Here is a 26,357-nt window from a genome sequence, read left to right as displayed (position 1 = left end):
ATAGAAATCGATTTTAAGAGCCCATTAAGTCGACAAAAATGGCTTCGTTGTGTGGACGGGTGCAGGGTTAAATCGATCTAACGCTGCTAAATTCGACCGAAACTCGTAGTGTAGACCTGGGCTAAGCAATATGCTCTTGCTCAACCAGAAGTTAAGGGCTTGATGCAGGAATTGTGGGATGAAATTCAAGGGCCTGTGTTATGCAGATCAGACGAGATGATCATAATGGTTCTTTCTGGCCTCAAAAATCTATTTAAGTTTCTGAGGTAAAAATATTGTCCTCCTCTTACAGGCGGGGAGATAGATACAGAGAGGGTAAAACGAACATTTTCAAGACATAAGTGGCCAAAATTAGTCCTATATCCATGTTTAAACCCTTAAATAAAAAGTGGCCTGATTTTCAGAGGTTCTGAGTAGCCATGATTCAGCCTAAACATGGAAAAACATTGTCAAAAGCAGCTAGTGATTCTGGAGGACAGCTTAAAAGGATCCACACTCTGAAAATCAAGCTCCTTTAATCTCTCTCAGAATAACTTCTGAAAATCTTAGGCCAGGTGCCAAGTTTTGAACATTCTGGCCTCCATGGCTTACCCAAGGTCACACACCAAGTCAGTGGCAGAGTCATTTAACTTGTCTACCTGCAGAATGGGGACAGTCACGTTTGCCTACTTCACCCGGTGAACTGACGCTTGTAAAACTAAAAGGACTTTTAATGTGAAGAGCCTTATAGAAATGCTAAGAATTATTAATCATTCTATAGATGGACAGGCTTTAGCATTCTGCTCTTTAAGCAGCCTTGTTAGTGGAAAGTGAAAAGCTCAGACACTATGATGATTTGATGGGCATGGAATAGGAATCTAAACAAATAATCCACTAAATTCTAGTGAGTGCCCTGGATTATGTTGTCTGGATTCTACTGAAGCATTACCGAGTGAGACTGTATCTCTGCTCTCCCCTGGGACCCTCTTGTGACAGGTGACTCTCACTACACTAACCCAGCAAGTACGATTTTAAGTTCTAGAACAGGTGTAGATCAGGGTAGCTGTTTTGACTTAAATGGAGTTATGCTGATTTGTACCCAGTCCTAATTGTATAAAAAATGAAGGGAAGGAGTGTTTATGGTTAAGGCACAGGAGTTGGAGCCAAGGGATGTGGATTCAATCCTGGTCTCTTCCACTAACTTCCTGTGTGACCTTGGGCAAGTCACTTAATCTCTCTGTCTCTGTTCTCTTCTCTGTGAACTGGAGATGATAATACTGGCTCACCTATACCAGTGTTATGAAACCAAGTTACTTTAGGTTTGTAAAGAAATCTGAAAATTGAAGGCACTATAGTATGCAGGGTCTGATACTCCTTTACACCAGAGCCCATTTACATCACTCTGGGAGTGCAAAGGGCCATGAAAGTTGGTGTAAATAAAATAATGTAACTGAGAATTCAGGCCTTGAAGTACCACACCGAAGGGTACCTAAAATCCACACTTAGGCGTTAGTCCAATAACAACGTATTCTAGGCATTCTGTCTGTAGCTTTACCCTCTGATTTCTGAGCATGCAGCTTATGAAAACAGAATAAAAAAGGAAACTAAAGAACAATGGAAGTTAGAGATGTCATATCTTGTTATCAGGTTTCAGAGAAGCAGCCGTGTTAGTCTGTAACCGCAAAAAGAAGAGGAGGACTTGTGGCACCTTAGAACTAACAAATTTATTTGATCATAAGCTTTCGTGAGCTACAGCTCATTTCATCGGATGCATATCTTGTTATGGACAACATGCCAAACCATGAAACACATTTGCCTTATTCCGTCAGAAAACACATTTTAACAGATCCCTTCTGTTGTGTGCTTACATAAAATATTTTCATTGTTAAAGCAAAATCCAGCTAGTTAAGTTCTGAGTGACTTGGAGAGGTCACAGTTTAAAGATATTGAAAGATCCACAAACTCTAAAAGACAGCAAGGGCCCAAAACAAATCTGCATCCCAGGATATCCAATATGTCACAAAAACTATTTGAAAAGAGCCCCCTATCCTTTGCATCATGTTAGACTGAGCTACGTTAACTCAGTGCAACCCAATATTAAGATGAGTTGGATTCATTTATACTAGATACAATAAGCATATATCCCATTTAGTGATTATACATGTGCACAATCATATCATAAAGACATATGATGCAAAAATACAGACATAAGTGTTTTGTAACATTGATGGTGGAAGTCTCAAAAACACCTACCTGATTTAGGAGCATAATTCCATCACAAGGCAATGGAACGTGTCCTCTTAAGTCAGGCTATAAAAAAAAAAAATCTCACCATAGCTATTTATACAGGACACACAATGCCTTAGCCTCTAGATGTTTCACACTAGTTAAAAGACAGCCAGCAGTTCAGCTGCCCAAAAACACATCATCTCAACATATTTAGGTACAGTACTAGACATGCTATGTGGGGCTTAATGGGTCTGGGGACTGGTACTGGACAACACTGGAAATAATTTACCTTGACACAAGGACTAAGCCTGCTCACCAGGGTGAAAAATGCCTGCCCCCCGTCCCCTTCCTGCCTAGTGGTATGTCCCTCTAAACCATGCCCTTGACGCTTAATGGAATTAAACAGTTGTGCACCATGGACTGTGTATCGCACCAATCGTAACACTGACAGTCAACTTTCTATTGAATACATTTAAGATGTAGGGCCAAATCTTCAGCAGGTGCAAGTCATTGTGGCGCCACTAAAGATTTGCACCAGCTCTCTTCTCCTTTTTCTACACTGAAATCAATGAAGCTATGTCGATTTCCACCAGCTGAGAATGTGGTCCATTGTTCTCTTCTTCCCTATTATTTTTGTCTCCTTTCTTCTCAGAAGACTTCCCGCCCCCGCCATTACTTTTCCAACTTATCCTATTGATCTTTCCCTTTCTCTCTTCAAACTCCTTGCAATCACGTGCATCCACATCCTCTCAATCCCAGACACCTAGCAGCCAGAGAACTAAACCTGCTTGCCAAAGAATACAACAGATCAAACCTCAACAGCATGCAGAAAAAAGTCCAGTAAGCAGTGCAGCGGGGCTAAGGCAGGCTCCCTGCCTGCCGTGGCTCTGCACAGCTCCCGGAAGCAGTGGCATGTCCCCCCTCCAGCTCCTACACATAGGGGCAGCCAGGGGGCTTTGCATGCTGCCCTCACCCCAAGCCCTAGCTCTGCAGCTCCCATTGGCTGGGAACTACGGCTAATGGGACCAGCGCCTGCGGAGGGGACGGCATGCAGAGCTGCACGGCTGCACCTCCACATAGGAGCTGAAAAGGAGTCATGCTGCTGCTTCTGGGAGCTGCTTGAGGTAAGCGCCGCCCAGAGCCTGCACCCCTCCCCCGCCCCAACCCTGATCCCTCTCCTGCCCTCCGAACCTCTCAGTCCCAGCCCAGAGCACCCACCTGCACCCCAAACCCCTCATCCCCACCCCCAGAGTCTGCACCCCCACCCCCAGACACACACACTTCAACCCCCTGCCCCAGCCTGGAGTCCCATCCTGCACCCTAAATCCCTCATTTCTGACCCCACCCTGGAACCCACGCCCCCAGCCCAGAGCCCATACCCACTCCCACACCCCAACCCCCTGCCTCAGCCCAAAGCCCCCTCCCATACTCTGATCCCCTCGGCTCCATCCCCCAGCCTGGAGCCCCCTCCTGCACACCAAAGCCCTCATCCCTGGCCTCACCCCAAAGCCCATACCCCCAGCCAGAGCCCTCACACCCTCTCGCATCCCAACGTACTGCCTCAGTCCGGACCCCCCTCCTGCACCCTAAACTTCTCATGTCTGGCCCCACCCCAGAGCCTGCACCCCCAGCTGGAGCCCTCACCCCCTCCCACACCTCAGCCCCCTGAGCGAGCCCCGTGAAAATGAGAGTGTGAGTGATGGTGTGGGGAGCGAGCGACAGAGGGGGTGTGGCCTCGGAGGAGGGGCAGGGCAGGGGCGGGACAAGGGTGTTCAGTTTTGTGCAAGTAGAAAGTTGGTCATCCTACCCAGCTGCCGGGAAGGAGAAGGAAGAGTTTCTCTCAATGCCTCTCCTCCACTCCAGGGCATCCTGGCTGGTACAGGGGGTGTGGGTTTCTGCTAATCTCTCCCCTCCCTTCTCTGAAGGGTTCTCTGAGCCTACCCCTTCTTCAGCTTTCTAGCAACTGTGAGGGGGGAAAGTCTCCAATAGTTTACTCCTTGACAGTCATCCTCCCCCATGGATTTGTATCATCTATCATGCACGGACCAGTCTTCTTGCACTTCTCTGTTAAACATCCTAGAACTCATCTATGCAAGCCACCCTTCTTCTCTTCATAGAACATCCTCTCACACCCCTTTATTGTCCTGGGCCTAGTCATACTTAATCTAATGGGGCAAGGGAGGGGGGTTTATTTAGGTTTCTACAGCACTTCATAAATTTACAGCACTATAAATACTTTTATAATAATGGGCAGGGAGCATCATCCGTCCTTCCTTCCATAGAGGAGATCCTTCCAGTGTAGGGCTGACGCACTCTGGCAAACTCGTAATGCTGCTGACAGCACTGTCCATTTCCTGTGGCTATCACCTTTCACAAGCACCGAAGGCCAGAGGGGTAAAGCATCTAAGCACCAAAAGATGCAGGAAAAAAGAAATCCCACTCAGTGCCTATCTGCATCATAGAATCTCAGGGTTGGAAGGGATCTCAGGAGGTCATCTAGTCCAACCCCCTGCTCAAAGCAGAACCAATCCCCAACTAAATCATCCCAGCCAGGGCTTTGTCAAGCCTGACCTTAAAAACTTCTAAGAAAGGAGATTCCACCACCTCCCTAGGCATCTTTAGGCACCTTTACAAATCTGGCCCTTGGGCACCGATTTAATACTCAGGGAAGTCAAGGGGAGTCTTCCCATTGATTGCAAGAGGCCCTAATTCCATATGAAAAAGAATGATACATTTTGTCAGTGTATCACACTAACTCAGCTCACTCAAAGGCCTGCAGGTATTATTTTATTTCAGCTCAGGACCCTCAATTAAAAACAAACACCTCGAGCCCTATTTATCATTCCAGCGAGATCAGAGAAAATATTAATACCAGCCTCTTCTCTCTTCATCAGGAAGTTAATGAAATTAGGTGATCCAAGGTTGTCAGTGAAGCACTTGAAAGAGACGGAGGCTAGGAGAAAATGTTTATGCCTAAAGTAAGCTGCAGAGCTGAGCGGATAACACAAAGAAGCGATTGCACAGGTTTTTGTGGCTAAAAGCAAGGCATTCAGGCTGCAGGTTATTGGCTGGGGTCAGATTACTTATTGTCTGAGTGCATTTCAATAGTTGACAGCTATTCATGAATGTCCAGGAAATTTGAGCATTTTCACAAATTTTAGCGTGACTGACTCCACAGTATTTGTTAATAGGTCTTTATTATTCTCCCATTTAAAAGGAAGAAGTAAAGAGTATTATGTGGCTCGGGTGGCTAATTACATACATAGAATGAATTGTGTACAGTCAATGGACCAGATCCTCCAATGGTGTAAATTGATATAGTTCCATTGGTGACAATGTAGCCAACTCCAGTTTACACCAGCCAACTCCAATTGGCCGGAGGTGTGTAACTTGGGAAGAATCCCTTGACTAAAGTTTGTTGGCTTCAACTATTTGGCGAATACTTATGCATTAAGTAATGTGTTGCTATTGTGATTCCCAAACTGTGGTGCATGGATCACTAGTGATCCACAGAGAACTTGCTGGTGCTCCACAGAGAGACGATTGGTCACAAGGGATAGGCTCCTCCTCCTCATTTCCATCTGCTAAGATACATTAAAAGAAACTGAAAATACAAGGATGGGATTTTCAGAAGTGCTCAGCATTGGCCTCATTCTGCTCCTTGAAGTCAATGGGAGTTTGACAACGGACTTCAACGGGAGCACAGCTAGGGCCAACCCTTTTGAAAACTTGTCCTAAATACTTTTTGATGTCACTTTTCCGTGGAACCAACTACTGTAGCTGCCACAGGACTGGTACACAAATGTTCTGTTAAGAAGTTGTCCAACACCATGTTGGAGAACTCTTCATTAATAGAAAGCCAGGATCAGCCCACACACAGCTTGTAAATAGGGAATGAAGACAACTAAATTTTCCAACACATTCCTGGAATGAGGACTTTGCCTAGCTCTAGAAAGTTGTGAACTTGATTTGTCAAAGTTGTTGTTTTTTTTTAAACATACAAAACTATTCTTGAGAGAAAACCATCTTTTTATATACTTCTGCTGCCCTCTTTTTTTTTTAATGCCTCTGAGATATCTCCTGTAACAAGACTTGCAGAAAAGTCCATAATGAACTGGAGGCAGAGGAGGCTAATTTTTTATGCCTCTAGGCACGAAATACATGCACTCTAGACTTTTACCCTTATCCATAATTGTTTGAGGAGTTCTCTGTGCCGGAATATATTTACAATATGCTGATATGTGAGCAGTTCATAAAAACAGAAAAAACCCACATATTAAAACAAATTCTTTTTACAACACTGACATTATAATTTGACCTCTACAAGTACAAAGAAGAAAATTCAGTATACAGTCTATTCTTGTAGGCCTGATGCAGAGTCCATTGATGTAAATGTGAATCTTACCATCACCAGAGCCTAGGTTTAATTCCTTGTAAACTGTGGTGTGATCGTGAAGACAGTACTCAATGTCGCATGGTGCTGAGCACTCCTGTGACTCCATTTCCCCTCTGTTTGATTTCCAGAGGTGGTGAAAGCTCTCAATAGATTACAAGATTGCTCAGCACCTTCTAATATTGAGTTGTTAGGGTCTAATTGTGTCCCACGTATTGTGATTTATCACTGGCAGAGCAGCATTCACTTTATTGGAGTTGCTTCCGATTTACACCTGTGTCAGTGAGACAAAAATCAGGCCTATTTTATTTGAAAGGTTTTATAAAGAATTAGATTTCCCTCTGGGTGTAAACTCAAAATGACTGAAATTAGAACCATGACTCCCCATACCTGGAATTCTTTGCAGTTTCAGCCCCAGATTACAGTAGGAAACTATTAAAATCGGTCCCATTCTAAGACGCAAGGACATCCTGTTGTATGCGCTGTTTCTGTGTTCAGTCACTGGCTATAATTATAATCATTATGTGAAACACACAAAGGGGTTATTAAATAGTTGCACTGGTTAAGTGTGCACTAATTATATAATAGACAGTACAAGGACAGTGCAGAATGACTCCTAATAAGAATAGCCTGCATGTCTGGCTTCTATCTAAATTAAAAACCTTCTCAAAATGATAACCTTAAGTAACTGTGCACTTTAGAGGCTGCTGCAAGAGAGTTAGAACTAAATCAGCTAAATTAGGTGTAAATGGCTGTTTTTATTAGCAGTCTCAAATGTATACAAATTTCAGAAGCAACCACAACAAATGATTAGCCCATTACCCATTAACAGTTTCCTCTGTGTCAAAACATTTTCCAACCCAAAGATTGACTCGGGGGAAAAAAAAAAAAAAGCCTGCTTGAAATTCTGCCACAGAAATGGCTTTTGAAGATAAAAGATGCACTCTGTATTAAGAGATGTTTATAAATGCTTTGAAAAAAAAGTCATTTTACAAAAAGCACGTTGGAATACTCTGTACAGTTTGAATTAGATTTGTAAATATAATAGGGCTTGAATGAAAAATATTAAACAAGACAAAAATCCCTCCTCCTCTCCTTTTAAATAGGAGCTGTGTGTCTGCCACTTGCCTCTCTAGGTTAATACCTAGCCACCCATAAGATGGGTGAGGTAATATCCTTTATTGGACCAACTTTCTGTTGGCGAGAGAAACAAGCTTCCAAGCTTACACAGAGCTCTTCTTCAGGTCTTCACTTCCAGTGTCACAGCTAAATGCAAAAAGTGTAAGGGCTAGTCTACACTAGAAGCACTACATCAACACAGCTGCACCGATGCAGCTGCACCTCTGTAGCGTGTCTGGTGAAGACACTCTATCCTGCCAGGAGAGAGCTCTCCCATCAGCATAAAAAACCCACCTCCGCGAGAGGCGGTAGCTATGTCGGTAAGAGATCTCCCACCGACATGACACTGTCCACACCGGCACTTCTGTCGATGTAACTTATGTCACTCAAGACTGTTTTTTCACACTCCTGAGTGACAAGTTCTGCCCACAAAAGTGGTTGTGTAGACATGGCCTTTGAGTGTCATCACAGTCTAGACTCAAACCAGTGATCCTTAGGGTCAATAAAGGCAGGAGCTTTACTAACTGAGCCAAATGGACCAACTCCTCCTATAGACAGTAGGAACTGTGCAACGCTGGACATTGCTCTTTTCAGGTCTCATGCACTAAAGTCCAAGTTCAGGCCTTGGAGGTCTGAGTGTCTCCCACAAAGAAAGGGAGACAAATGTGGATTCAACAGCAGAATTTGGCTCCTAATTGCTTGATTGTTATAAGGAATGCTCATTCCAGATGCCAGGGTGATGAGCACATGACAGAGAGAGATCTCAGTCCTGCTCCCAAGACACAGGTGGGGGTATGACTGAATAAACTCAAATTAGTTGGCAATCACTTTGCTAGTCTCACAAAAGATGCCGGAGATAGAATATGCCATTGATGTTGAACTACTCTTTGTCCATGCTGCCCCTGCTTGATGAATTTCCTGCTCTCATTCCAGGAGCCTTCAATCAGCAATACATTTGCATGCACAAAAATCAATGCAAAGCAGCTTCTCCCCACAGCTTTCATTGCCCACTAACGTCAACGGGTTGAAGTTTTAGATGCAACCAGCCAGAGAAGAGCCAAAGGAAATAATAAATAATAAGAATAAAAAGCTATAATTAAATCTTCTAACCTCAGTGGGCTTGGCATATTACGTCACATACATACTAAATCCTTCTTATGTACTATTTGTATGACAGCAATCCTACTGAGATCAATGCCCCATTGTTGAAGGTGCTCTACGAACACAAAGTAAGAGAGTCTCTGCCTCAAAGATCCTACAATCTAAATAAACAAGACAGAGAAATGGGTGGGGGAAAAGGAAAGTTATTAATATTCCCACTTTACAGATAGGGAACAGAAGGGCAGAGATGAAATGACTTGCTCCTCAAGGACACAAAGGAGGTTTGTGGCAGGGCCAGGAACTGGACCCACCTCTAAAGCCAATCCTATACCTTAAATCACCAGGCCATCTTTTCCTATTAAATGTACAGACTACATATGGTGGCTTTGAATAGAAACTGTCAGAAAGGGATTTCAGTTGTTAAGAGGCATGGTTTGTAGCCAGAAGTGTTATGTGGTCAGTATTAGGGTTGTTTAATCGGAATAGCCTTATTGTTGTTGTAGTTCCAATATTGATTTAACAGTGACTCTCGTGGCGTATAATCAGTGATTGGAGTTAAATTCAGATGTTTTAAGGGTTTATCAAAAGAACGACTGAACTATCAGGTTTACAAACAACGCTGGGCTGGAAATTTTGTGAAAACAGCTCACTTGCAGATACGTGGTACTTCTGGCTACCTGCTGGGCTGAAAACACAGCAAGGGAAATTCTCCCCCCCACCCCCCCAATATCCCATTGCTTTATTTTTCTACACCCTGGCAAAACCTAAAAGTGACAAGTCAGGCAAAAACAGCAAGTAACAGAGAAAAAAATAAACCTTACAAACCAGTGTGTTTGACATGGGGGAAGTGGGTGATCTTTATGCTTTCCAACCTAATTCACCCATTCTTTAATGTAATGAAATACAAACTACCGTCTAAGGTTATGCTGTGAATGCTTTGTGCAAAGAACACTCATTGATTTTACTGGGAGTTCCACATGCAGAGAACGTAAGAGAAAGTTTGGGCACTAAACAAACAAACACTCATTACCTTATGGGAAGGGAGAGTCATCTAATGGCTAGGACACATCTGTGAGAAGTAGAGATTCTGACTGTCATTACTGGCTCTGCCAATGACTCATTATGTAGCCTCAGACTTGACCTCTGTGCTCTAGACTCCCCACACGTAAAATGGGATAATACTGCTCATGGGATTGTTGCAATGCTTAACGAATGCATTTAGAAATCGTTTCAAGAGAGGCATTCTATAAATGTTAAGTGATACTATTCCATATTTCTCCCTTGCTTCCCAGCAATTGTTCTATTGATCTAGACCCCATTATAGGTTCCGAAAAATGTTCATTACAATGATAGCTCCAAGCTGGTACATTTCTCTGCTCTCCGCTGGAACCGAGATTGCTCTCATCGATTTTTTTCCTTCAATCAAAAGTTTTGATTCAAATCTACAGAGAGGGGTGTATATATGTAAATAAATAAGAGCAAATGTCATTATCCCACCACGTAAGAGCTTTTTTCCCAAATCAAGATCTTTCCATTACAACGGACACATTCATTAGCTTGTCAGTTTCCATTGGGCCTTTCAAGTCAAAGAATGTCAATACAAGATAAATGCTGTTCAGTTAAGGTCTCATCCAAGAACTCAAAATCAATGGGAGTCTTTTCATTTATTACAGTGGGCTTTGGATCAGATATTTAACGTTCTGGGCCTGATCCTGCCACACCTATATTCACAAAAACTCCTGACTGATTCCAGTGGGAATTCTGCATGCAAAGGTATTTACAAGATCTGACTCCCTGTGTTGAAACACTTTTAGAAGAGGCAAATTGATACAATTGCAAGGGAATGATTTGCATCTGCAGAGAATTTGGTTTAAAGTTAAGGCCAAAATATAAACATGAATCTACCTTAGAAGTGAAATCATCCAGCCTTCCTCACTGCATTGCACATGCATGCACTCTATATTTGCTCCATCTATTATTCAGATAAAATTCTCATTGGTGCCAGAGTCTCCCCACCCCACCTACCCCCTTACTACTACATGAGATTATAGAATCTGGAAGGATCTTACACACTTGTGTTATTCAAAAAGGATGGGGTTTTTTTAAAATCCATTCTACATTTTAAGTAGTAGGTAGAGACACGAGAGGATATATTCAAGAGGAAAATGAACAAAACATGATTTTTTTTATATGGCATACTCCCTTTCCATAATGTGGTCTACAGAGTCACCAGTATTGTCACAAGGAATCAAATAAATGTTAACTTGTAATTAGAGTTTTATTGTGAAAAGAAGATTTCTTGTTTAAAAAAACCCAACATTAACCCAGAAGTATGTTGCATAAACACAAAAGGAAGATGCATGGCACCAAATAGCCAGGGACCACAAAAAATACACTGATGCACTGCAGCAGGTTGAGGGACTAACTGAGAACTAACGCCGTTATGCCAGATATTGTACACACACAAGCAGAGAGAGAACCTACTCCAAAGAGCTTAAAATTTCAATAGATAAGCCAGACAAGAGAGGTGAGAGCATCATGCTCATCAGGGAACGAGGCACAGAGAGATTAAGAAGCCTGTGGAAAGATATAGCCAGGAACTGAGCTCAGATATCCGAGTCTAGTGCCTTAGCTACAAGGTTTCCTTTCCTTTTACCTTCTTGTTCTTCATTGTAGGAAATGTGTCTGTATGTTCTGGATGGGGGCCGGTGCACCATGGATGCAATGAAGAAACAAATCAAACATCAGTAAGGTAGGCTGTGACTGGCATCTATTCATTCTTAAATGTCAAAATATGATTTTTTTAAAAAAAAATCTGTGAGAGAGGAGAAAGATAAGTGCCACAGAACTAATTTATTTTACAAGAGTCTGTGGTTTATCAGTGTCATTTGCTGACACGAACCAACCATTCTTTGATCATTACTGATCAGAGGACACCTAATAATCTGGAGCTGGACTAATTAAAAGGTGTGATCTCTAACCTGTGTTAGAACCAAGAGTCGTCTCTGCTTTTACTGATAATCAGAGCGCAGCTTCTTAGCTACCAGAGTCAAGCTTGTCTTACAGATGTGTATACATACAGTAAGAGGCTGTTACTTTGGCACAGGAGAGGAGGAATTTTGTCTTTTTCTATCCTAAAACCCTTTGCAAAAGAAAAATTCCACTTTAGAGGCCTCTGCACATTGCCACTCAGAGGAAACTTGTTGAAACCTTAACAGCCAATATCTCCCCTTCTAAAATTAAAAATAAAATAAATAAAAATATCTATTCCAAACTTACTAGTCATTCAGCTACACATTTTATATCCGAAATTGCAATGAAAGAAACTGGCACAAGGTTGCCTTCAGGGCAGCACAGGAACCAGACAAATGTGCCTCTCCGCCTCACCCCCCTTTGAATGCCTGTAGCAGAATGACTACTAAAGTTTTACAACACTGTCAAGCCTTAGGATGAGTCAGGCCTTCCAAAGGCATGAAATTGGCTTTAAAAACCCATGCGATTTACAAAATAAAATGGTTTCGGAGTGGTAGCCATGTTAGTCTGTATCAGCAAAAACGAGGAGTCCTTGTGGCACCTTAGAGACTAACTAAATTTGTTCATCTCTAAGGTGCCACAAGTACTCCTTGTTTTTACAAAACATTATGTGAGTTCTTTTCATTTGCCATCTGGCTCTTGAGACTTTAGATTATGCTTGGGTCACCCTCTGCAACCACAAGGGCTAGGGTTTACCTTTAAAAAAAATGAGATTCAGCATTAGTCACATGACTCCAGTAGCTGGGGCTTGAGTAAAAATACCAAATACCAGGGGCCTTGTGATAAAAATCATGAAAGTTAACAATCGTGGCTTGGTATACTGAGATTTTCCAAGTTCAGTTTAAGCAGGAAGTTGAGAGTATAAAGCAGGGAAATGATTTTGGACCTGATTTAAAAAGGGATTGAGACAAAGTGGCACCCTTTCTGCACCCCACAGCTCCAGGGAGGGAGTGAGCAAGCAGATAGCCCTGCTTATGCCTGTATCCCTGAGCCAAGGTCTATGGCAGCCTGCACAGGGATATGAAGGATGTTCTTCGTCCTTTGCTTGAATGGTATAATCCAAGTCACCATCTAGCCCTTAGTAACTTTAACATTGAAACATGATCAGTTTATGAATTGCTCTCTTTATCACAGTGTGTAGGGAAGTAGCCCATTCCTGCATTTCTGTAACACACTATGGGAGTTTTGTGTAGCAAAAGAACAAAGGATTGGGTCCTAAGTTGGCCAAAATACACATAGTTCATTTGAAGATGGGCAATTTCTGGTGGTTCCCTTCCAGGAGTTTCATCTCTAAAATCAAACCTTGCGCTTTGACAGTGATGTGCTCAGTGATAGATTGTCCGGGATCCAGAGCAGGTCACCGTATACAGGAGAGGTTACCACAATGCAACACTTTAAATCAACCTGTCTGCCTTCACATTTAAAACTTCCATTGATTAATGGTGCGGAAAGCCTGATAAATGAGAGAGGAAGCCACGTTGTGCATACAGATATCTGAGCAGATGAAATAATTAATCATCTGGTAATTAAAGACTGATACTTTTTACCTTTTTTTTTTTCTTACCACACACACACACCCCTTTGCACAGACTTTCAGAAGATTTTTTTGACAAACATTTCTAGAGACACCAGCAGATAATGTTACTATGTGGGGGAGGAGGGACCTGCTGCTTTGCTAATGTAAAAAAATCTGCATATACATATTTGAGCAGTAATGAGATCTCCAGGGCAAAATAGGACATCTGCTCCATAACTATAAAATATGGGTTGACACCTCCAAAACCCCTTTAGAAGCCAAGCAGTTTGATTTCCACTTGTGGACTTAATGCAGTGATGGGCGACAACCACCCAAGCCAAAAGAGCCTTGTCATTAACTCTCTCCTTTCCAAAAAGCATATCAAAGCACTTTACAGATGAATCAAATTCACCCTTATACAGAAGACCAGCACAAGATTTATGCACCACTTAATTGATTAATAGCCCTTCAGCCAGCTTTGTGCACAGGGGTGAATTTCATTCATTAAGGAATGAATTTGAGCTGGGTAAAGCATTGATTTTTCACTTTGATGGCAGTGCTGAAAAACTGAAAACAAAATTTCTGTTCAGGTCAAAGGAAATCTGAAATTTTTCTGAATTTTTGGTGAATTGAAAGAGTCCACTTTGGTTCTGATCCAGACCACGGATTCAAACTGGGTTCCCTGTATCCCAAATGAGTGCTCGCGCCACTGGGCTAAAGATTATGGAGGAAGCGGGGAAAGGGGTTGAAGCAACACCATCCCCTCCTCCGACCATTTTGGAAATGGCTAAAGTTATTTGTGTCAAATTTGCAAATCGTTTAAGGTCAACCAAAGCTGCATTTTTTTGGTCAAATAGAATGTGTCCAAATTTTTTTTTCCCCCAGATCTAGAATTAAGCACTATCGTGTATTAGTTCCATTACAGAGATGGAGAAACAGAGGCACAAGGAAATTACAATTGAAAGGCTTGATAAGATTATACAGGAAGGATCTAAACGGAGTTGGGAATAGAACTGAGGGGTGAAATTTGGGTTTCATTGGAAGTCAATAGCAAAACTCCAGAGGTTTCAATGGAACCAGGATTTCACCCATGATCTCCCAGCTCCCAGTCCTCTGCCTTGAGTACAACACCATCCTGCATCTATATACCACACCAGTTTCATGCTGGAATTAGTTTGTACATTTCTCCACGAAACATTTTAGCATATCTGAGGCAGGCCACAATGCCTGCTCCTCACTTTCATAACAAGTACAAGCACTGTCTTGCCTTTCTTTTTTTAAAATGGAAGACAAGAAAGCAAAAAGCTTTAACACAGCATTTTGCACTGTAATTTTACAGAAATTGTTTGAATTTCATTGAGAGGGGATTGAACTGAAAAACTGGGATCTGAAAATGACTAAATTTGGGGAAAGGAGGTGGATCCGGGATTTTGATTCAGCTACAAAGATATGCGCCATTGGCAAATTTCACATCTGAATCTGAGGTTAGATTCCCCCTCCGCCCCCTTTACCCCACTACTCGTAATTTCAGGGTGTTCTGATTGGGGGATTGATCTGAAGTCCATCTCACACTAGAACTGGGCCTTGAAAACAGTGATGAGTGAAATGCAATCATTCCACAATTAGGGTCTTACTCTGAGAAGCAGCCAGACAACTGTGTTGTAGACTGGTGAAAACCAGCTCTACAACACAGCCATCTAACACATTTGTTTGCATCTTAATGGGTCTTTTCAATTGTGCTAAGCTAATTTAGCTTATCGAAGGGAAAAAGAAGAAGTGACTTGATCATGGTCCACAAGCCCATACATAGAGCAAGAGATTTTTGATAGTAGGCAGCTCTGTAATCTAGCAGAAAGAGGCAGAATAAGATCTAATGGTTGGAAGCTGAAGCTAAACAAATTCAGACTAGAAATAAGAAGTTGCACTTATTTTTAAACAGGAAAGGTAATTAACCATTGAAAAAAGCCAAACAAACACTTTACCTAAGAATGTGGTAGATTCTCCATCACTTCTAACCTTGGCTTAGACTACATCTTTTTCCAAAAGCTATGCTATAGCTCAAACCAAAGTTATGGCCTTGCTACAAAAGTTATTGGGTGAGATTTTTTGGCTTGTGTTATGCAGAAGGACAGACTGGGTAATCACAATGGTGATTTGACCTTAAAAATCCATGAACTCAACCGAGCTAACATGACTGAAAGATGATACACCAATTTTGTCAAAGCTATAAAGCCTAGATTTTGGCATGAGTGACTTGTCTGAGATTTGACAGTGCCACAGATAAAACCCAGGTTTCCTCATTCCTAGCCCTGGGTATTCACCACAACAGCATACGTCTTCATAATAAGGGGCTATGTAGGTCCTAATCCAACAAAGCACTTGCCTAACTTTAAGCATGTGAGTGGTCCCATGAGTGTTGCCAACTTTTGTGATTTTTTGTCATAGGCCTTGTGATATCTATTTTTTTTCCCTTTCAAGTCCTGGCAGCTGGAGCCCTACAAATCACGTCAATCTGAGGTTTCATAAATTTTTTAACCCTCATGGCTCTGGATGAAAGCTTGAAAAATGTGAACCCCAAAAGCAGGAGGCAAAAAAGTGAAACAGGTTTAAAAAGTAATCATGATTTTGCAGGGCCTGATTCATGGCAACTGGCAATACTATCCCATTGACATTTGCGGTTAAAGTTATTTACATACTTAGTATTTTGCTAGACTAGAGCCTAAACAATTGTCATCAAGATCAATTACTTCTCCTTGTCTGAAAGCCATGACAACAGATCATTTCTTTGCTGTTGATGGGGTGTGAGATCTTCAAAATATCTATAGCAGAAATGTCTCATTGTAAACATCCATACATAATTCCAAAATTCACATTCCAAAAAATAGGAAGGAATGCTACATGCTTTCATAGGATCCTCACAGGCTACATAACAGCTATGCATACAGTGCAGTGTTGTACACACTGCAATTCTGTTGGCTTATATCAAATTTCAGAAAGGATGCATGAATCAATATATGTTGCATGTTTTGCATAACTTATAAAAAAATGAGATTTAAAAAAGTTAAATTAATAGAGCAACACAGCCACAATCAGGAATGTAGAATGAAGCAATCAGGTACAAAATTGTCACTCATGGGACGGTTGCCATGACATTCAAAAGCACTTACTAGGATCAAACTATGAATAATCTGTGAGCTGATTGATAGTCTGTTGCTTTACTTTTCTTGTAAGCAAATGTGATGACACTATTGAGCAATTACTGATAATGTCACCCAGCTGCTTCTCTGCTGCCTGTGTGATAATATTCAGAATGGCCAAAGTAATAGCCAATGTATTAAAGTATGGTATGTTCTCTCTCCTCTCACTAGCATTATGCTTTTGTCTGGTGGCAGCCCAGCAGACTGAAGAAACATCCTCAGTAAATGTTACTGTGCCAAACACCATAGGGCTTATTTAGCTTTGATTAGATCGATGAGATAGTCTAAACACAACAATTAAAAATACAATTGGTGGCAATGTAGTCTGTAATAGAACGTGTGTGCGTCTGTAGGGTTAATGTAGGAATGAACTTTTCCATCTAGGATTCCAAGTTAGTTAATACATAGTCAAACTTTCTGAATTCACATTGTACATTAGTTTTGGTCAAACATTGTCTAACTGCTGCATGACAAAAGCCAAAGGGCTGCGCTTAATTCACATGTAACTAAGCAGATTGCAGCCACCTTCTTCTTTACTAGCCATGTGTATCCTGCAGGGACTACAGGTCCCAGCATACGTTTCATCTTGAAGCAAGATGCAGGTTGCTTGGTTCAAGGCAGAACAGTCCATGTTAGGACCTGTAGTCTCCAAGGGCTACAGAGCCACATTAAGGATTTTGGAGGCTGCAGACCAGGGTAGGCTTGTGGGCTGTACTTTGGCCACCCATACTGTACATATGTCCAGTGGTCATCACTAAAATGTCACTGACAGCAATCCAGATCACTTGGTAACTGGCCATAAGCGAAGAATATGCATTTCAATATGGCTAAATGTAAACGTATAATCTAGGGAACAAAGAACATAGGTCATACTTACAGGATGGGGGGCTCTCATCTTGGGAAACAGGGACTCTGAAACAGATTTGTGGGTTGTGGTGGATAATCAGCTGAGCTCCCAGTGCAATGTTGCGGCCAAAAGGGCTAATGCGATCCTTGAATGCATAAGCTCTGGAATCTCAAGTAGGAGTAAAGAGGTTATTTTACTTCTGAATTTGGCACTGATGCAATTCTGTTGGAATACTGTGTCCAGTTCTGGTGCCCACAATTTAAGAAGAGTGGTGAAATATTGGAGAGAGTTCAGAGACGAGCCAAGAGAATGAGTAAAGAATTAAAAAATATGCCTTATAGTGACTGAGTTCCTTAAGTCTATCTATGTAGCTTAACAAAGAAAAGGTTAAGGGGTGATTTGATTACAATCTATAAGTATTTACATGGGGAACAAAAATTTAATAATGGGATCTTCAGTCTAGGTGAGAAAACTTCCAGCCATTGGATTATATTAAAGTAGACAAATTCAGACTGGAAATAAGGCGTACATTTTTAGTAGAGAATAATTAGCCATTGGAACAAGTTAAAGGGTCATGGTGTAGTCTCCATCACTGACAGTTTTGAAAACCAAGAGTGGATGTTTTGTAAAAGCTCTGCTCTAGGAATTATTCTGGGGATGCTGTATGGCCTGTGTTACGCAGGAGGTCAGCCTATATGATCACAATGGTCCCTTCTGGCCTTGGAACTTATGACTTTCTCCAGTTCTTAATGGGCACATTGCTATAAAGCATTTCCGTCACAAAACTATCAGTACAACAGCAGCAGGGACTGGCAGGCTCAGAGAAGCCAATAACTGAATTGGCCATGAACTACCTTCTCAGTCTTAGAGGTGGAGTCCCTCCAGATCAGGGTAGAAGCATGTTGGTGAGAGATTGAGGGAGTGATATTTGCACTGCCCGACTAAGGCATACTTCTTCCAGAGATGTGTTCCTTTCAGAAGAATATTTGGAGAGATGCATTAAAACCCTCTTAGCCAGCTTAGAATTCCAGCTTAAAAAGGAAAAGAAAAATCCCTTCTGAACTCAATCAAGTCTTGTCCAGCATTAGGATAAAGTCTGGGCTGGCCCTTAGAGAGAGTTTTCTGTGTGACTCGTTCAAAGTGCAATTCAAAGCGCAGTGCCCTTTTCATACAGGTGCATTCTGAATGGTAAGCAGAGTTTTTAAAAGGATCAGCTTTCAGCTATGGAAAGCATGTCCCTGGCCCCCAGACAGTTTCTCCCAGAGCCTCAACAAACCCATTACAAAGCAGACCATTCCCATATGAAAGCAGTGAGCACAAAGACAAGGACACTTATTTCCCCCCCCACACACACTTTTATTCATGTATATGATTTTTATTCATTTTCTTAAAGATATCCTAGACACTTGGATATTTGTTTGTGCTTTGGTAAGAAGCATTTTTATTATACTACTGCCACCTCAGCTTTCTCACAAGCCCCAATATCCCCATTCAGCAAAACAATCCTTTGCCCCTTTTTTCCTTATTGCAAAAATTGTGTAATACTTTCACATGGTGCTATTAATTAATCCCTTGGAACAGGCAGGTCTGGAGAGCCCATCATTAGCACTGTGCATTAGCATGTCAAGCCAGAAAATCCTGGTACCAGAGGGTTAATTCCAAATCACAGTGGATTTTCCTATGGAATTACATGTTATATCCACACTAATACCAACTAAGTTCCTGATTAATATTTTCGGCACATATACCAGCAATTGCATTTGATTTGTCAGTGCACTTATATTGGACAGGAGCCGTATAATTAAGGGAAGGCCCTCAACGCTTTTAATTTTTCATTTTATAGAAAATGCTGTGGGAGACTTCAGCAGAAGTGTATAGTGCATTATCCTTTGGAGTGTATTACTTCAACAGTATTTCCCTTGCAATCCTATGTTCTCTGTGTACGGGTGAGAAGACCATTAGCATTTCATCAAGGAATTATTTTAACCAGGAAGACCATTCCTCACTTACGCACATGGACAAGATTCAGAGCAGGGCTTCATCAACTTCTTAACCCTGATGAAAGCAAAGTGTTGATCAAAAGGTCAACTTTTAGGGGCTAATGCACGTCATCATTGCTCATGGGCTTAAAGGGAGTATGGCAATTTTCAGCAGCTGTGGATCTACTGCTTAATATTCTGCAGGCATTTGTGCACTTCCAAGTGATTAGAAGCTACTACTAGGAGTACAGGGTTCCTTGGTTGAAGCTCTGAGTAGTCACAGAAGTTCTTCTTCCTCTTCCCCTCCATGTGACTACATGTTTTGGAGCAGATCCTCAGCTGGTGCAAATCGGCGTAGCCCCATGGAGGTCAACCATTATTCCCTGTATGACAGAGGGCTCAGCTATGCCTCGGTTGAGGCTGAGGGGCATTTGGAATGAGGTGGTGGCATAGGGTGGGGAATGCTGGTGGGAAGAGGCATTATATCCCCATGGTGCTTCTGGGGGATGCAGGGCAAGGTGTCCTTTATTAGATCTGAGGCGCCATTGTGGCACACAAGAAAGAAACAGACATCGTCCCACCTAGATGCTCCCCCCTGCCCAGATGCTCCCCCCACTAGCAATGCTAATGGCTTCCACCTCCATTGTGCAGGTGGAAGGCAGGTTATGCTTCTAGCTGCTGCCTGACTTTACTACAGGGTTTCAGAAGGAAAGCTTGCTCCCTCCTGCTCTCTCTCACTCCCCCCCAAACAGAACACCCAAATAGGGGCATAATTTCACCCAAGGACCAGATCCTCAGCTGGTGTAAAAATCAGGGTCACTCCATTGACTCACGGAACTACATCCATTTAGAGCAGCGGAGGGGTTTGTGCCAAAGCGCGACAGTGATCGCTGTAGGGGCTTCAGTACCAGTGGTTACATTAGGAGGGTTGCCATCATCGTAACAGGTTGAATGCTGAATCAAATGAAAGGCCCACAACTAGTTACAATCTTGTTCAAACTAGGCAAAAATCCAGCCTATGTGAAGGTGAAGTGAGGGTGACAGAGAACCCTCAGGTGAGTAGCAAGATGTGAGAGGTCCGATATTTGTATAATAATGCTCCCCCTCCCGGTAGCACTACACCTACTCCACTTCCTTCTGCCTTCCAGCTGCATATGTCTCTAAGTATTGCCTGTCTCTGGGAAGCAGCACACATGCCAGACATTTCTGGGGTTGGAGGATAAGTACTGAACTTATCTTTTATGGAGCAGAAGAACAGATAAATTCCATCCAACATATGTAAATGAACAGAGTTCAGATTTGCTTCTGGGGAGGTTTAACTGGTAACTCAGTCTTTCCCCAAACATTTCTAAGATTAATAGTTTTTAATGTATAATCTTTACACCCCCCCACCCCACCCACAGACATGGCACTTTGGGGTGTTCACTACTGTGTCAGGAACTCAGCAGCCTGTTGTACTCACTACACCTTATACCCTACACGGGGCATGTAATACATCACGGGCAAACTAAACTCAGTGATCATTAATATTCTTGTATCATGTATGTACCATGTGTACAAAGTTATTGATATGGGCTAGAGTTATGCATTGCTTGTCAAATACATTAAGAACATAAGCACAGTCTGCCTAAGACAAATGAATGTGTATTTGCTTTTCTGTGCAACCTGGTCATCAGATAGAGACAATGAAGGGCCGTTTATGAGTCTACCTACTTTTCTGTGGCTTCCACCACAGTGTTTTAAGGCCACAAATGATCAACAGAATCAATTCTATCCTTCCTTTGATTCAGCCAGTCTCTGGCCAAGTTTCTGCTAGTATAACTCCACTGACTTTAATGGAGTTAAACCAGCAGAGTATCTGCCCATGTGGTGTAATCTCAGACGTTCTTTTGTTTTTACCTCCACTTCCTCCTTCCCTTTATCCTTTGTATCCACAAGAAACACCGCCATACCTTGAATAATTCTTAGTTAATTAGTGGTGCTTCTGCTGGTGGTCTCTGAAGCACCGGAACAGAGTTACTATCCGGTCAAGAATGCCTTTAAAAAAAACCCAACCTATTCCTCTGGGATAAAGCTGTAGACTAAGCAAAAAAATATATTTAGAACGCCAGAAGAGCTCATCATAGATTATAGAACAATGAATAAAGGTCACATTTTCTGCTTGATCTCCTTGACATTTTACCTTGGTAGCAAAATTGTGCATGCTACTTAGAAAACTATCACTCAAGGTAGTGAATACCACCAGAAAATGTGTGTGATTCAATAAAGACAGAATAACCACTATTGTACAAAGATTAAAATGTCTTTTTAAAAAACTAATATACAAAATAAGTTGGGTTAGTTTTAGAAAGATTTGTCTACTGTCCCACCAACTTACTGTAAACAAACTAGTCCACAGTATGCATCCGATGAAGTGAGCTGTAGCTCACGAAAGCTTATGCTCAAATAAATTGGTTAGTCTCTAAGGTGTCACAAGTCCTCCTTTTCTTTTTGCGAATACGGACTAACATGGCTGCTACTCTGAAACTAGTTAGATATAGGCTTTTGTATGGAATACTATAGTTTATAAAGAAGTTACTTCAAACATGGAAGGCCACATATGCAAACTCCACGATAATCACTTCAGCCATAGGAAAAACAAAACAACAACAACAACTATTTACTTATACTTTGGAAGAACTAGGACATTTTTTTCCTTTGATAAAACTATTAACATCTGCTCACACATCACTATCAGGTAGGGGGTACTCCCAAATACAGCTGGGCAAATAATGGCTGTTTTGGTTTACTGGCAGTTCCAAATCGAAATAAAAAAAAGTTTGATTTCAGGTCAAACAGAAAATGAACGATTTTCAAAATTTCCGGCAAATCAAGAAGTTGAAAAAAACTTTTTGAATCGTTTTGTAACTTGACATTTGTATTGATCTGGGGCATTTTTGGCAAAAGCGAAGGTGGACACAATTTGTGAAATGCAGGAAGAGGAGTAGCTTGCCTGTAGCCCAGAGGTTAAGGTACTCTCTTGGCAGGCAAGAGCAGGGGTTCACTTCCTGCCTCTATCTGATGTGGAGAAGGTGTTTAGAGCTGGGTCTCCTACATTGCCTGGAGAGTGCCCTACCTACTGGGCTATCATTCAACCTCTCCTGTTGAAGCTGTTCCACTTTTTATATCTAAATAGCCAGTGGAGCAGGAACTTGAACTTGGGACTTCTACACCTGAGGTGCATGTAGGCTGACCAGACAGCGAGTGTCAAAAATCGGGACAGGAGGTGGGGGTAATAGGTGCCTATGTGAGAAAAAGACCCCAAAATCGGGGCTGTCTCTATAAAAATTGGGACATCTGGTCACCTTAGGTGCATGCCCTTTGTCTCTATGGCCTGGTGGTCCTCTCTCTTGTCCTGGCCCAATGATTATTCATGGTTATTCACATTGGCCATTCACTTGCAATCTTAATTCGGTGCCTTTGTGCATACACATTATGATGCAGTCTTTCATTACAATCTCAATCTCATACTAGCTTCCCATTTTGGGTTGAAAATTTTCCAAGGGGAACACTTCCTGTTTTCTAATCACCACAATCCACCATCAACTTCTACTCGCTAAGGGGCCTGGAGCTGGCTGGAGAAGATGCAAAACTGGACAGAGCTGGCAGGAACAGGAGTGAGATTCGGGCATTGGGTATCCCTTTATCACATCTCTTGGGGAGCTCATGCCTCCTCTGGAACTCCTAATCTCCCCCCTAAACACCAGGTTGATTCTCCATTTGAGTCCATTTCCCCTACCAGGCATGAGGGGACAAAATTGTACTAACAGATTTTCTTGTACTGATGGGATGTCTTAATTAAAGCCCTGATCCTGATGCCACTGGGTTTGATAGCAAAACTCCCACTGACTTCTATGGGAGCAAGGTCGGGCCTAAGAGATAATAAATTGTGTGCAACTCTGCTTTGAAACAGTTGTATTGTGGGAAACCACATAGTCCAAGACTCTTCCCCCCCACCCCAATAGATGTACACATGTAAACCACTGAGAAGGAAAAACAGCAGTGGAAAGAGTATTGTGCTTAAATCACCTGTACATTCACAAAGGAGGGTGTGGTGGGGCAGTGCCCCACCCCCATGCCAGATTGGGCTACAACAGGCCAGAGCATCTGCGCAAGGCGGCAGCCAATCAGGGAGGGCCTGTTAGAGAGCCAATCAGGGCCAGTATTACAACTAGCCAATCAGGGCTAGGCTAGGCCCTATATAAAGGCCGCCCAGGAAAGCAGTAGGCAGTCTCTCCCAGGCCTTCAGGGGGTGAAGAGCTGTCTCCTGTGTGAGGAGACTAGCACCAGGGACAGCGCAGCGGAAGGGGATGGGGACTGCTGTTGGGTACCTGCTGGGCTGGGGGCTCTGAGAAAAAGGGACTAGCCGGTGCCAAGGGGCCAAAGGGGAAACGGCCCAGGGAGAGAGATGGACAAAGGGAGAGAAGGAAGGCAGGCAGGAAGGCTGCCACCAAAGGGTCCCTGGGTCAGGACCCAGAGTAGAGGGTGGGCCTGGGTCCCCCCCCTTGCACTTCCACTTGGCTGTTAGGAGTGGCCATCATGGACTGCACCAGACCCCTGCCAAAAGGGGTTAGACTTTGGGGTGTAGTTGGCTACTGTGGCTGGGGCGAAGAGAAGGACTACTGGTAACACCAAAACCGGGGGTGAGACCAGAGCAGTGTCCTGAAGAGGATGCTGCAAGCTGGGAGCAACGCAGGTCGAGATGCCAATCTAGGGTGAGAGCTGGACGGGACACCACTGGCAGAGGGCACTCCACATGAACTGAGCTAATTCCCAGAGTGAACAGCAGGAGGTGCTGTGCTGCTGAGTCCCCACCCTGTCACAGAGGGTCACCCCCAACATATTAATTTTATACTTATAGTTGCAGTCCATGTGTAGGAAGGATTGTCTAGTGGATAGAAGATGGGACTAGGACTTGAGACTTAGGTTTAATTCCTGGCTCAGTTACAAACTTAACCAAATACTTTAGTTCCCCATCTGTAAAATGGGGATAAGATACCACTTTTGTACTTGATAGTCATGTGAGGATTAATACTATTACTAAGGTGCTAGGGTCCATCTCTGCCCCATGCACCTCCTTGCAGCACAGAGCCCTGCCATAGCTACTCTGCCTCAGTTTCTCAGGTGTGGTTTCCAGCCAGGCTTCTCTTCTCAACGGAGAGCAGTTTATCTGTTCTCCTTCCTGGTCAGCTACAACTGCACCAGCTCTCCCCTTTTCATCCCCCTTCCTACAGGCCTGCCACCCACAGGTGTAGCAGGCAGGGCTGATTGCAGTGAGCACAATTCATTAACCTTTTCAGCCTACATGGGGTTTATATAGCTCCATCACAGGGTGATGTAATAAGGAGATAGATAAAATTCAGTAAACTTCTAGTGCTTTTTAACTTTCCATCTCACCCAATCCATTTCCAAGGACCACAAAACATTACAGGCAAGACTGTGCCATCCTTACTTATGCAGAGTATACCCTTATACCTCAGATACTCCTAGTGGATCAGATCACAGAGCCCTTACTCACCTGAGTAGTCCCATTGGAATCATTGGCAGGGAATTTCTATAGCATCAGACAGGATTCCCCTTATCCAACCTGAATTAATCTCTTCTTAATAAAGCCTGCTTTTTTAAAAAAACTCACTTCCACAATCTTACTCCAAACCCAGCAATTCAGAGATCCAGCCTTAGATGAAACACTAATGTTTTCCCTTTTAATTAGCTCACTGCTTTAAATCACCGGAATTGATTGAGCATGTAATTAGGGAAGATCTACCTGAGAGACTGCCTCTACCTTTGTGCAATGCTGTGGCAGATGCAATCCTCCCAAACACTTGAGCTAACAGCCCCTGGTATAGAAGAGGGGCTGAGATCTGGACACTCTCAGTGAGAAGACCATGGCTAAAGATCTGGCTTCTTGCCTTGGTTCATTGGAGCTGGGATTTGCTAGTTTATGACCTGCTGCAAAAGCAATCTGTTTTCTCATGCTTTTCCTGTGCAGGAGGACTGAGGGGAAGGAGATTCAGTAGAAATAGAGGGTGATTATGCTGGAAGCTATGAAGTGAAGTAGTCTTTCATGGCAGCTGGATGATGTGATTATGCCTGGGCTATGAAGGTGATTATGCTGGGTCTGGCAAGACTTTTGGAAGTTTGTTTTTTTAAGAAGATATTTTAATTGCAGTTTGTTAAAATGTGGGCCTTAAAATTGTAACATGCTTAGAGATTGTGATAAATGCAATGGACGTTCAAGTTTACTGATATACACAGACATGCTTTGGGATTAAAGCCTATATAACACACAAAATTAGGGTGACCAGATGTCCTGATTTTATAGGGACAGTCCCAATTTTTGGGTCTTTTTCTCACATAGGCACCTATTATCCCCACCTCCTTTGATGCTTGCTATCCGGTCAGCCTACACAAAATCCTAGAAATGTTGGGCTGCTAGAGACCTCAAGAGGTCATCTAGTTCCCCCCCTCCGGCCCCGCATGCTGAAGCGGGATTAAGTATACCTAGACCTTCCTTGACCAATGTTTGTCTGTGTGCGCACACACTCAAAAAGCCAGTGAAACTATTATGAGGCACATGCTCAGATAGCATAAATCTGTTGAGTACCCTTGAAATCCCTGGAGCTAAACCAGGGGTCTCAAACTCAAATGACCACAAGGCCACATGAGGACTAGTACATCGGCCCGAGGGCCGCATCACTGACCCCCTCCCCACCGCTGCCCTGGCCCCAACCCCACTCCACCCCTTCCATGAGGCCACACCCCTGCCCCACCTCTTCCCAGCCCCCATTCCAACCCCTTCCCGGAAATCCGCACCCCAACTCTGCCCCCTCCCTGCCCCCAGGGGGTGCAGGAGGGGTGCAGGGTGCGGCAGGAGGCTCAGAGTAGGGGGTTGGGGTACAGGAGGGGTGCAGCAGGGGGTTGG

General features: G+C 42.9%; 1 protein-coding gene and 1 long non-coding RNA gene across 3 annotated transcripts in view; both read right to left on the bottom strand.

Annotated features, from left to right (window-relative positions):
• The window catches only part of FRMD4A (FERM domain containing 4A), a 550,199-nt gene that overhangs the window by 368,425 nt on the left and 155,417 nt on the right, over positions 1-26,357 (bottom strand). The window lies entirely within an intron of this gene.
• Positions 10,948-26,357, bottom strand: part of LOC122466806 — a 32,536-nt gene continuing 17,126 nt past the window's right edge. The window contains exon 2 of the long non-coding RNA XR_006292638.1: positions 10,948-13,307. This is a non-coding gene — a long non-coding RNA (uncharacterized LOC122466806). The remainder of the gene's footprint in view (positions 13,308-26,357) is intronic.

The sequence above is a fragment of the Chelonia mydas genome, chromosome 1 (assembly GCF_015237465.2).
Source record: "Chelonia mydas isolate rCheMyd1 chromosome 1, rCheMyd1.pri.v2, whole genome shotgun sequence".
In the NCBI taxonomy this organism is placed as follows: Eukaryota; Metazoa; Chordata; order Testudines; family Cheloniidae; genus Chelonia; species Chelonia mydas.
This window is presented reverse-complemented; position numbering and strand designations above follow the sequence as displayed.